At 37.3% G+C, this 12,593-nt stretch overlaps 1 protein-coding gene across 15 annotated transcripts in view; it reads left to right on the plus strand.

Moving 5' to 3' along the window:
* Nucleotides 1-12,593, plus strand: part of LOC145678400 (CREB-regulated transcription coactivator 1-like) — a 783,526-nt gene that overhangs the window by 431,946 nt on the left and 338,987 nt on the right. The window lies entirely within an intron of this gene.

A 12,593-nucleotide genomic window follows, 5' to 3' on the forward strand; every position in this document is an offset into this window, starting at 1 on the left:
GCTATTAAAATTTTGGCTTATTTCGATTAATTTATGTTCGTCAACAGTGCGCTTTTCCTCTGTTATTAGAAAAGGTATATATTGGGTTGGTTCAATTGATTGTTTCTGCTCCGCGTCTGGTGAGAAATCACGCTGTGTCGCAATCAATGGGTGTATCAAGGTCACGCATTTATCTCCCTTGCTCCAGAAATATTCGGAAGTTAACTAGCTGAGATACCTAGTTAGTGACGTGGCGCTGTGTTCTAAAAGAATCGTATGAAATTGTACATTTTTGTTCACAGAAACCTAGCTTGCTTGCTTGCATTTTTTGATAGACAAGGTAGAAATTGAACGACAATAATACTATGACTACAGGAAATTCGTTGCATTCGAAACATAGCTATCAAACAGGAAATTATCGTAATTTGAAATTCCGAATTTAATGTATATATATATATTCGCAGACTATAAGGAAGTCATAGCTACAAACAAACTCCAATTATTAACCTCTTCAAGCTGTTTGACGAAGCCGCGCGATCTTTTAATTGTTTCAATACTAATTCGAGTGTCCCCAGAACATGCCCATTTCCAGTACCTTCGTTGGAGCTAAAACTAAGAAATAATCTATGAAAAATCCATGGAAAGAAGCGGGTTAAAAGCGATATTATTTGAAAATATTCCGCTGTTATCTAGAAACATGTGATTCATACTATCCCCCTTTTAGATAGGAGATTGAAAACGAAACTGATCGTTGTTACCCAGTATGTCGGAGACTTCAAAAATCAAATTAAAATCACATTTGCATGTAATATCAGTTTTAATTGTAATTAGTATTCAAATTAAACAAAGTGACACGATGTGGAGAAAATCTTTGAAATTCTGAATGACCGATTCCATTTCAAATTGTCCATTCGAGTCTAATAATATTGCATGCAGATCCTATATATATAGCTTTTAAAACGCTATCTGTGATTCTCTCCACTTGATTATTTCGGGTGATGTGCCCACGGAAATTACATGTATTTTCTTTGGAGCATCACTAATAGCTTTGAGGAAGAAAAGTGGCGGCATTCGTCCCATCGCAGTAGGCAATGTCTGGAGAAGATTGTCAGCCAAAATCATTTGCCATAGAATTAGAGAACCTCTTAACACATTTTCTATCTCCACACCAACAAGGAGTTTGCGTTCCACATGGAGCAGAAGCAGTAGTCCACGCTGCTCATATGTACTACTCTTTCCCACACCATCAGAAGAAAGTGTTTCTGAAGATAGACTTTAGAAACGCATTTAACGAGTTGAATCGTGATTCTATGCTCATACAGGTAAAAAAAGTTTTCCGTCAATTTATCGATACGTCCATCAGTGTTATTCGCAACCGAGCAACTTATACTTAGGAGACGAAATAATCCTCTCTCAGCGTGGCGTACAACAAGGCGATACTTTTGGCCCTGGTTTGTTCGCGCTAACTTTACAGTCCATCGTTAACAGTATCAATACAGAACTGAACATATGGTATTTGGATGACGGGGCTGTAGCTGGAGACAAGGATACAGTACTAGAGACATTAGAAATGATTCGTAGACAGGCTAAGGAGATCGGATTGCAAATGAATTTCTCCAAATGTGAGGTCAGCTTTCTCGGAGTCTCCAATGAGCAGGCTAATAACCTCTTCAAGCTGTTTGACGAAGCCGCGCCTGGGATTCGAAGAATTTCGACAGATAACGCCAGCTTACTAGGAGCAGCATTATCTAAAGAGGCAAGACGAACAATATTAAAAGACACAATTTCTAAATTAGAATTCTTCTTTAGTCGTCTTTCCTTGATTTCAGCACACTCTGCCTTTTCCTACTACGCGCCTCGTTGTCCATGCCAAGGCTGCTATACTTTCTTCGCCGTGCTCCATCTTGGCGGGTTGCCGAGCTTCTGGAATGCTATGACAACACCTTAAAAACCGGTCTAGAATCTATCCTGAATTGCGCACTCAACAATAACTCTTGATTGCAGGCGTCCCTCCTTGTTAACCACGGAAGTCTCGGCATTGGCCGCGCCATGGACCTGGCTATTTCATCATTTCTGTCTTCATTCTATGGCGCTAAGCCATTGATCGAGACCATTCTCCAACAAGATCTTAACCTTGTAACGGATTCGGATGTCAACGACAGCATTTCTAAGTGGTCATTTATCGTGGGATCAGATCCCCCTGATCTTGATAAGAGAGGATTACAATCCTCTTGGGACGATCCCCTTATAAATCATCATTTTTCTTCTCTACTTCAGTTATCCGATAACCCAGAAGACAAGGCCAGACTCCTAGCTACATCATCTCCTGAAGCAGGCGCTTGGCTCCATGCTATCCCATCACTTTCTTTAGGACTGCATCTTCCCAATGACAGTTTCCGAATTGCCAGTGCACTGCGTTTGGGAGCAGATGTTTGCGAGCAACACAGATGTCCTGCCTGTAGAAGTGTCGTAAACAAGAAGGGCCTTTACGGATTCTCCTGTGTCAATAGTGCGGGCAGACATTCATGCCACTCCAGTGTGAACGACATTATCATGAGAGCACTAATTTCAGCAGGCGTTCCTTCTATACGCGAACCGTTGGGATGCAGTCGTGCAGACGGTAAGAAGCCAGATGGTATGACCCTAATACCGTGGAAGAAAGGAAAAGCACTTCTATGGGATTTTAATTGTTCCGCTACCTTCACCCCATCAAATCTACATTCTTCTTCAGCACAAGCTGGCAACGTGGCTGCTCGCCGTGAAACAGAAAAACGCAAAAAGTACAGGAATTTACTTGACAAATATCATTTTTGTCACTATAGCTATCGAATCAGGTTGTTCCTGGGGTCCCGAAGGTCTTAACTTTATAAAAGAAATCGGACACCGCATTTATTTATCGTCAGGAGACGCTAGAGCAACCTCTTTTCTACTGAAACGCATCAGTATGGCAGTACAAAGAGGGAACGTTGCATCAGTTTTGGGAACGCTACCCTCTGGTAAGGAACTGGAGAAGATCTTTTTTCTGTAATCATCTTGGCGAAAGTTTGAAAGTGCTGTTGTTTTAAAGTTTCTCGACAGTTGTTAATCATTTTAAACTAACCTGTATGTTTTTTCTTGTAATTATGTCCATTTGCTTATTCTTTTATATATCACAACAATTGTTCTGCAGGTGTTGTCAATTTCCAATATTATTTTTCTGATAGTCTATGTTTCTACACATATATTGTTAAATTGTCTTGCATTGTTAAATTTGTCTACATGCTAATACGGATATTATATATAAAATATGATCTACATTCAATATTATTGGACCCGTATTTTTTCTTTTCGCTGAAAAAAATTTTTCTATATACAGCCTACCAAAATGGCTGCACTCCCCTCGGATTGCTCGAAAAACTGAAAAACGTGTCAAATTAAGTTTTATTATAGAGAAACGAGTGTACTTAATAAGATAATCTCAATAGTAGGAAGAATATAAAGTAGTGTGTTTCGGTGGAGGTGAAAAATTCGTCTGTTGGTCCAATAGGAATCGCGCAATTCACTCGCAATATTGCGAACTTCGGTGAAAATTTTGCTAACTTCAAACATTTTTATTTCTGCCCTCGGGAGACATATCAACCATCTGCTTCTAGCATGGAAATCGAATCGATGAAGTCTTGAAAGTGTGAAGGACTTACGTTTCTGATTAATACATCCTACGTTACAGTATGATGAAAAGCTGAAAATTTTATTAAAACGTCATGTTTGGCCGCAATTTTCTATATATATATATATATATATATATATATATATATATAAAACACCTTTAAGAAATCTGAATTTTTTTACAACTATTGAAGAAGTACCTAAGTATATAATATCCGTTAACCGTTCATACGGGTGCAGCTCCTAATGTTCGCAATTAATTACTGAAATTTCAATTTTTTTACTTGGAATGTAAATATTTCCAGTTGTCATTTAGATCCTGTACACAAGGCGATTTGAAAGGCAGTATGAGAATTTTGAAAATTGAATCCTGATATCAAATCAAGCAGAAAAGTTCCTATAAATATGTGTCGAATTCCGCTTCGTTTTCGAGTTAAAGTGTTTCTAACTCGGAACCCAAAATCGGCTTGCGACAATGGAAAATAAAATATATATTTCGCGTTAAATCAGAACGTATACGTTAAAGTTACAATAAAATTTACTAAATAGACTTGTATCAATCTGATGATTTTTACGTATGTAAGAGCGATGCAATTCGGTTGGCAGTGTTGCTAACTTGGTAGAACTTTTATATTTTTCCAAATGTCACTATGTGGTTTTTATTTTATATTTGGTATTCATTTAATGATTGTAAACATCACATGAAGCACAATTTTCCCCACATCACCAGTTTTTGAAAATACATGTATTTCATTAAAAGGATTTATCTTGTCTCTTATTGATAGTTTGCAACATTGAGTGTGAATTTCACTTATTGTTTACCATCATGAGTAAAACCAAAATGTCGAATAAAAACTACGTCTAAGTTGTCGTAATAATAATAATAATTAATAATAATAATAATAATAATAATAATAATAATAATAATAATAATAATAATAATAATAATAATAATAATAATAATACATAGAAGAAGAACAAGAAGAAGATTTCTTTATTATTATTGCAGAACCTCTCGTAACTCTACGCATCAAGTTCGAACTTGTTCAAGAAGTTCTGCTCCAACGACGAAACAGTTTGTTACGTGATTCTGTGGTGAACATCGTCCTAATGTTCTCTAGAAGCATGAAAATTGTTATCACTGATAACATAACATTGTAGGCACTCATCACAGTGTTTGTGTGAATAACAATGGAGAAGTTCTGTTACAGTACGGACCGTATTAAATGTGTTGACTTTGCTAAAAGGCATAAGAGGATTGTGTACAGAAGGAATTCTCGACAGATATTTTATCTTGCGGTAAAATATATGGATTGCTTACAGCGTGTCTGCCAAGCATACTATTAGAGCCTGTCTATCTCAGGTGTGCCCTCAAAAACTATGCGAACTACACTTCGGCCCCACCCCCGCCGCCCTATGACGGAGGAAACTTTCAGTTTGCTTACGGAAAAGAAGAGAATGACCTCAGGCGTGTTGCCAATTTGTCATTCAGTCGTTTGGTCTTGACAAGTGAAAATCGTAGGTTACTTAGAATTGCTAACAAGACAGTGCACAGCAAAGCCTGTGAAATAATTCATTGTGCCAACGCTTCCGCATCTAACAAATGAAAGATCTCGGCCGCAGTAACTTGTCCCTCCTGTTTCGAGGGAGGTACAGGAACAGACACATCGCCAGAAGGGGCACAGTTCAAATAGAAAGGCTCTAGGGGAGGATGATTATTTGTGTCTTGTACACAAGGCGATTTGAAAGGTAGTATGAACAATTTTGAGAGATGAATCCGTCGCCGTAGTCTAGGTTTCACCGATGACGGCCGTTTTAATGACAACACATTCATGTTTAGTAGGTTAACTGTCTGGTTAAAAGTTTCCAAATCTACATTCAGCGGTACAAATTCTTCATCTTGCTGGAGCATAATTTTATCTTTACACCTTCTTTGCCATACACTGCATTACAACCAGATTAACAGTGTTTCCAACCCAACATATTTTTTTAATATATTTTTTAATGGCACTTCGTCATAACATATTTCAAATTTACGTATTAAGCGAAAACTTACAATACCCACGTGCTATGCAGTGATGGAGACAAATTATGGTACAATATCACAAACCTCGAAAAACAATCAAATGTTGGACGTTTCTACAACAGTAATTACGCAAGTGAGACGGGCAATGTAATGCATATAATGTACTATGATGTCGAATACTGCAGTCGTCATATGACCTATTTCGAACAAATAGAGATAGTTACAAGAAATTAGACATTTTACTTTTTTCAAAGGACCTAACTGTAACATCCAATTAAGTAGATGGTTTTAAATATATATATATATATATATAAAATATTTAATGCCGTTTATGGCAATTTCATATGTCCAGCTGTTCTGTAAATATTAAGAAAACCGTAAAAATTGCTTATTGACGTATTTGTGGAATATTTTTGAAACAATTGTTGCATTTATTTGCTCCTATAACATCCGAAAAGTACCCTTTTGAAAGTGCAGTTACAAGTTCTGGGAATTACATAATTTTAAGCAGTGCTTAAGCATCATATCTTCGGAACGGTTTGAAATATGAAAGTGCTGTAAATGGTACTGTTATTTCTAAATCTAGTGGATATTATTTATGTGATCGGTAGAGGTCAAATTTTCAATCCCAGATAACTTCCCTCGAATTTATTCGCAATCCGTCATACCACGATCGTAGTAGTACACACTAATGTAGTTTGGATATGCATTACACCGTCCGTGTCATTCGCGTTATTACTGCTGTAGAATTTACCAAAATTTAGATGTTTGTGATCTGTAACGTCGTTTGTTTGCAACAATAAATAACAAATATTACAAGATTTTGTGTATGTATTACTTCTTCCTTCTTCTTCTTCTCATTTTTTGTATGTTTGTTGGCGACAATTCTTTCAGCAATGGGCAGTTCGTGTTACTGAGTTCTCTCTCCCGACCACAATTACTCTTCGGGATGTCATGTCATTAACACTAAAGTCCGTATGCCTTCTTGGGACACCTAAAATGCAGTTCGCCTTAGATATACTTTCGCGAACAAACGCTCACTCGTAATATTAACCTCTCTAAAACTCAAGAAGAATTGCACATTGCATCACCGTTGTCTGCCGTCTTCAACATATGTCGCCGTTTAACTCCATCTGCGATACTAAAACTTACAGAATTTGGTGAAGAACGGCCCCAAGCGGTTGCCCGGTAAAGGCTCCTACTGCCCGTTATCTGTCGGATCAGATCATCATCGATTTGTCACCGAATCGGGTCATCAGTTTAGAGGGATTCATACATTTCAAGATCCAGATTGACCCCTAATTGTAATTTGACAGTTGTGGTATTTTCCAGAATAGAGTTCTTGAACGAGCAACATAAAATTTTGATGCAATATTTGTGCCTAACATTCGAGTCATCCTCATGCATGCATGTGTCAGATTGCCTGTGTATGTCTGTACCAGAATATTCTCCGTAAAATCTGTCCGATTTCAAATCAGCTTTATTATTAGGCATTAAAACGAATAAGAGGATAAAATTTATCCCATTTTTAACAGACTTCAAAAGAAGGTTCTCAGTTCGACCTGTTTTATCTATACTATTACAAGAGATAGAAGTGAGTGAGCCAGGTATTAACATGAAATTTGGAGAGAACACTCCTTTTGCCACGAAAGTAGTTGATAAGGAAGGATTTTTCGAAATAATCATTCGGATGGGAATTCAAAATTTCCCCCAAGAATAGTGTATATCACGAATCGCAGGTGTAGGGGAGATGAAACTAGGCATATTAACTCTTCATGGAAAATAAGGGAATATGTGCTTCAGCGTTTTCGAAAATTTTGCTTTACGCGTGGGAAAGTAAAACGTCTTTAAAATTCCTTTTATGTAGTTGAATGTTCCGAATGTGAAGATGCGCGTAAGTTAGAGATTTGATATTCGGTATATATATTTTAATTTAAAATAAGGAAACATGTACAATGTCTGTCCCGAAAATAATGCACCCATTTTTATTTTAAAAAAATTATTGAACCGATTCGTACAATTACTCACTATTCTTCGAAATACATCCCTCCTGCTTCAATACACTTGTTCCAACGCGTCCTGGAAGTCCGTCACAAGGATCTCCTTTAGTATCCTCGTCGTATCCGCCTTGATGTTCTCCAGGGTTCACAAATGCTGTCCTTTGAGGCATTTTTTAATCTTCGGGAAAAAATGGAGCCGGGTGGGGACAAATCAGGATTGTAAGGTGGCTAGGGGAGATGCCGGCCTTGGTCAGGTAGTCTGTCGTCATAAAAGCGGTGTGTCTGGAAGCATTGTCATGGTGCAGCTTCCAGGAATTCTTGATCTCGTGCCTGATGCAGTTGACCCGTTGCTATAGCCTTTTCAGTACTTCGACGTAGAATTTGGCTTTGACTGGTTGGCCAGATGGAACAAATTCAAAATGGATCACTCCCTTGGAATTAAAAAAAAACGGAGCATCACTTTGACTTTCGATTTGCTCATTCTTGCCCTTTTGGGGCGTGGGGATTACGTCGTTTGCTACTCTGCGCTCTGCCTTTTTGTTTCTCGGCTGTATTCGTAGATCCAAGATTCGTCACCACCACACCACATTGTCCAAAAATTTCTGATCGTCCTCACAACACTGCAACAATTCTTGACACACTTCCACTTGATTGTTCTTTTGTCAATCGGTGAGCACTCTCGGGACAAGTTTGGCACACACCTTCAGCATTTGTAAGTTTTCCGTCACAGTCTTGTGCTCAATGGTCTTCGGAATGTCAAGTATTTCAGATATTAGACAAACACTCATTGTTCGATCAGAGTTCAACAGTTCGTGCACTTTTTCAACCGAACTTTCATCTCGCGACGTTGAGGGACGACCTGATCGTTGTTCGTCGGCGATCTCCTCACGACCTTCCTTGAACATTTTATGCCATCTTTTGCACTGTGAATATGAAATGCATTCCGCACCAAAAACCTTCTGAAGCAACCCAAAAGTCTCCGACGGCGTTTTCTCAAGTTTGAAACAAAACTTTATCGCGTATCCTGCTCGATAGTTTTTTTCATTTTTATTTCGACCGAGCACTCACAGAAGGGTTCACTGAAACAGGTTCTGTGACTCTCCAGGAGCTCGGAGCCGACTGGCGCTGGTCGCGCTGTGTTCCCAAGACTCCACCCACCTTTTCGTACAAGTTGCAACGCTGTGCGAAAGATGGTCGCGGCAGAAGAAAATAGGGCGCATTAATTTTGGGACAGACCTTGTACTTGAGCGTTTATAATAGTCCTGTTACAAAGAAGGAAAGAAAAAAAAAAGCCAATTTCAATCATTCTCATCTTTATTTATTTATTTATTTATTTTATTTATTTAAATTATTTATTTATTTAAAATATTTATTTATTTATTTATTTATTCAGAAGGCCTGAATATGGGAATTCACTCGAATTAGATATATGAAATTCAGTATATGAACTCCCGAATAAAAATAAGGCAATAAGTGTTTCAGCGTTTCCGAAAACTCCTGCTCTAAGGGAAAAAGTTGAGTCATGTGTATAATATTCAGATTCCCTTTCTTTATTGAGAAAATGCACAGTGTGAGCATTCGCTTAAATCGGTACATAAACTGTTAAATAAAAAATATTCAAATATGAATTTCAGCAGTTACGAAGATTCCGCTTGTAAAGAAGGTAAAGGGCATAATTTCTATACGAGCCATTATTTATTCAAAAATTGCATAAGTTGGAGTTATAAAATCCGTAAAAGGAAGCTGCATACGCACTTTGCGTTTTCGGAAATTCTTCTGGGAAAGAGGCAATGTGTATGATTATATGGAAAAGTGGAAGTGATTTACTGAAAATTGTGATTATATTAATATATCAGAAACGTAAGATTTGGACAGAAAATTTCGTAGGAGAGCAATCAATATGAAAGGATTAAAAAAAAAAAAAAAAAGTAAGGTAGAGAGGGATTAAAATATCTTACCCAGAATCGAGTACACACAAATCTGAATTTTGGGAGATCAAACTCGAGATATAAAGTCCTCGTTAAAAATAAGCGTATGCGTAACATAACATTTTCCAAAATTCCGTTTTAAAATGGAGTGCAGTTTCTATATTTTTTCGCCACATTGAAATAGACGTAAGTGTTTGATCGCATCACAGAAAATTACTTACGCATTTGAAATGAATCTTGGAACACATTTAGTTCCTGCCTCAGGGTTACATGTATTAATTAATGGACATTTCATAAGGAGAAGGGATGCTCAAGATATATGCCAAAAATATAGTATGTCAAATGTTTTATGATTACAATTTCGTTGAAATGCGTATTCTAAGCGGGACGCGGCATTCAAATGTTTTCCATAAACCTATTTTCCCCATGGGAAGAACGGGCATATATGAGATGTGTTAGTAACTTTGAAGCAAGGACATGAACTTTGATAACTTTATTCTTGTTTGTTTGCAGGAGCATACTTTTCTCGTGATCTTATGTAAATTTAATTACGATGCATTGATAGTCTTCGGAGCTAGACCATGAAAATCCTCAATGGCCGACGGTGTTTATTTATTTATTTATTTTTGTGTTATAGTCACTCATAGCTTCGAGAAAGTTGCACCGATTTTGATAATTATTTTATTGTTTGAAAGATTATTCTTTCCTTGTGATCCCATGTAAACATCATAAGGATCTAACAATAGTCTTGAGAACTAGACCATGAAAATTTTCAATGGCTGATTGCTCATACCGTAATTTTATGTATGATCACGCATATCTTCGACGTACCGATGATTTATTCTTCGTTTGGAGGAGCATGCCTTCCTTGTAGTCCCATGTATACAATAATCCTAAAACCTAAACTTTGAAACTCTTCTACAGCTGACCGTGTTCATGTTGTAATTAGTCGTCGTCATTGTGTGCATGTTCACACTTAACCATGATACAGGTATACTGATTTTGATCATGCTTTTTCAATTTTAAGGGTATACTTCTTCGCAGTTTCCAACAAAGGATCACGCATAATCCTTATGGAAATTGGATTTCGATGGAATGGCTTGAAACCGTGATACGTTCTAAATATTGTGAACCTAGAAAAAGTCTCAGTGGGCACCACCACAGATAAGTGACCGTTTAGCCACTACGAGTCCACTTTTCTGAAAACAGCAAAATGTAACGATCGTGGTATGTTGTAGATATTGTGATCCTATCTCACAACCCGGAAAAGGGATAGGGAGAGTAGCTGCCAACACCATTTAATCATAGATAACATCCCGATATTTATCTTACGGGACAAAGTAAAGCCCCCAGAAAACCGCAGCCAGGATGACCGGCCTGGGTCGAACCTCCGGAATGTGAACAAATGCTCTACCAATTGACCTAGAGTGGCCCTGTAGCCACAAATTAACTCTGTCTCAGGAGCACGAGATCTACAACGTACCACTGTTCCAGTCATATTCAGGGGAATTCAGAATATCATTTTCTTCAGTTGCTTTCATAAGTGGCCCTGTAGTGGCCAAATGATTAGTGATTGGTGGTTGTGCCCATTAAGACGTTTTCTCGGGATCACAATATCTACAACATATCACAGTTTCATTCATTTTCACCGAAATCCAAAATATCGTCATACTCACCTGTTTTCAAAAATATGGACCTGTAGTGGCCAAACGGTCAGTGATTGATGGTTGTGCTCATTAAGACTTTTTTTTTTCATGTTGGCAAGATCTACAACATAATACAGCTTCATTCATTTTCACTGAAATCCAAAACATCGTTATGTTGCGACTTTTTTAAGTTGCCCAATAGTGGCCAAACCGTCACTGATTTGTGGTTGTGTATATTGAGACTCTTTTCTCAGGATTACAATATGTATAGTACGTCCGCTATCCTGGTGTCCAGTTGCTGTCCGATGCCGACTCACCGCGGGTGGTGTAGAATGTCACCAAACTCAGTATGGGGGCTTATTTATGGCTGGTCGAAGGAAAGTCAGTGAGGGTGACAGATCTGTTGTTGCCACATTTTCCCTTTTGTGTCTTTTCTAGAAGTCTTTTTCTTATTTAAAAAAAAAAAAAAAAAAAACTACATTAAAACATAATACCTAAGGATTTTGTATACGAGGAAACGGTTGCAAAACTGCTAATATATATAGAGAGAAGTGGTTATCGATTGATAATAATAATTATAATCCATATTTAAGTATTACGTTTGTCCTACAAATTCCCCAAGTAGGTTTTAAATGAGCACATATGATTCTTTTATTAACTAGTGAATACGTAATGTCTTTAAGAAACAAGCAATTGGAATTGTGCAGACCAGGAAATAAACCTTCATAATTATAACAAAAGCACAATAACATGAATTCACGCAGATGTTCATTTCTAATTTATATTTCAGCGAAATGCTACTGGAACTTTTTTTTATTTAAATTTTTTCACTAGTTCCTAGAGTTTTTCCTAGTGTTGCTTTAATTCTACGTCTTTCCTACACGGCTAATTAAGCGTAATTTATTGGTAGGATATATAGTATTAGACTAGTGTTGCTCCCGAGATGAGAAATATCTTTTAAATTCGAGACGAGATTAGAAAAATGACCATTCTCGTCTCATTTTCGAGACTAGGATCTTGACGAAACGAAAAATTTCACGAGTCTGGCGGGCAACTCTAGTTTATCCCAGTCTTAGTTATAAAACTTTGTTTTATTGATACATGAATCATAATATAAAATTATAAGTTGGTAGAATGATTGTACGAACACAGTGTAGAACATGTATCATTTTTATAAAGATACGCAAGTTCATATACTCCAATGATAAATATGGTTTGAATGTTATATCATTCCCTTCATAAGCCTCTCGTTACGCTTAAGGATTCTGGTAACCTCTAGATGAAATTAAGACAAGTGAATGTTGTTTCACAGTTGACACTATGTAATACTTCCAAAACATTCGAATACAATACTTAAAACTTCGAAGTA

The sequence above is a fragment of the Thermobia domestica genome, chromosome 2, assembly GCF_964235325.1.
Source record: "Thermobia domestica chromosome 2, izTheDome1.hap1.1, whole genome shotgun sequence".
Lineage (NCBI taxonomy): Eukaryota > Metazoa > Arthropoda > Insecta > Zygentoma > Lepismatidae > Thermobia > Thermobia domestica.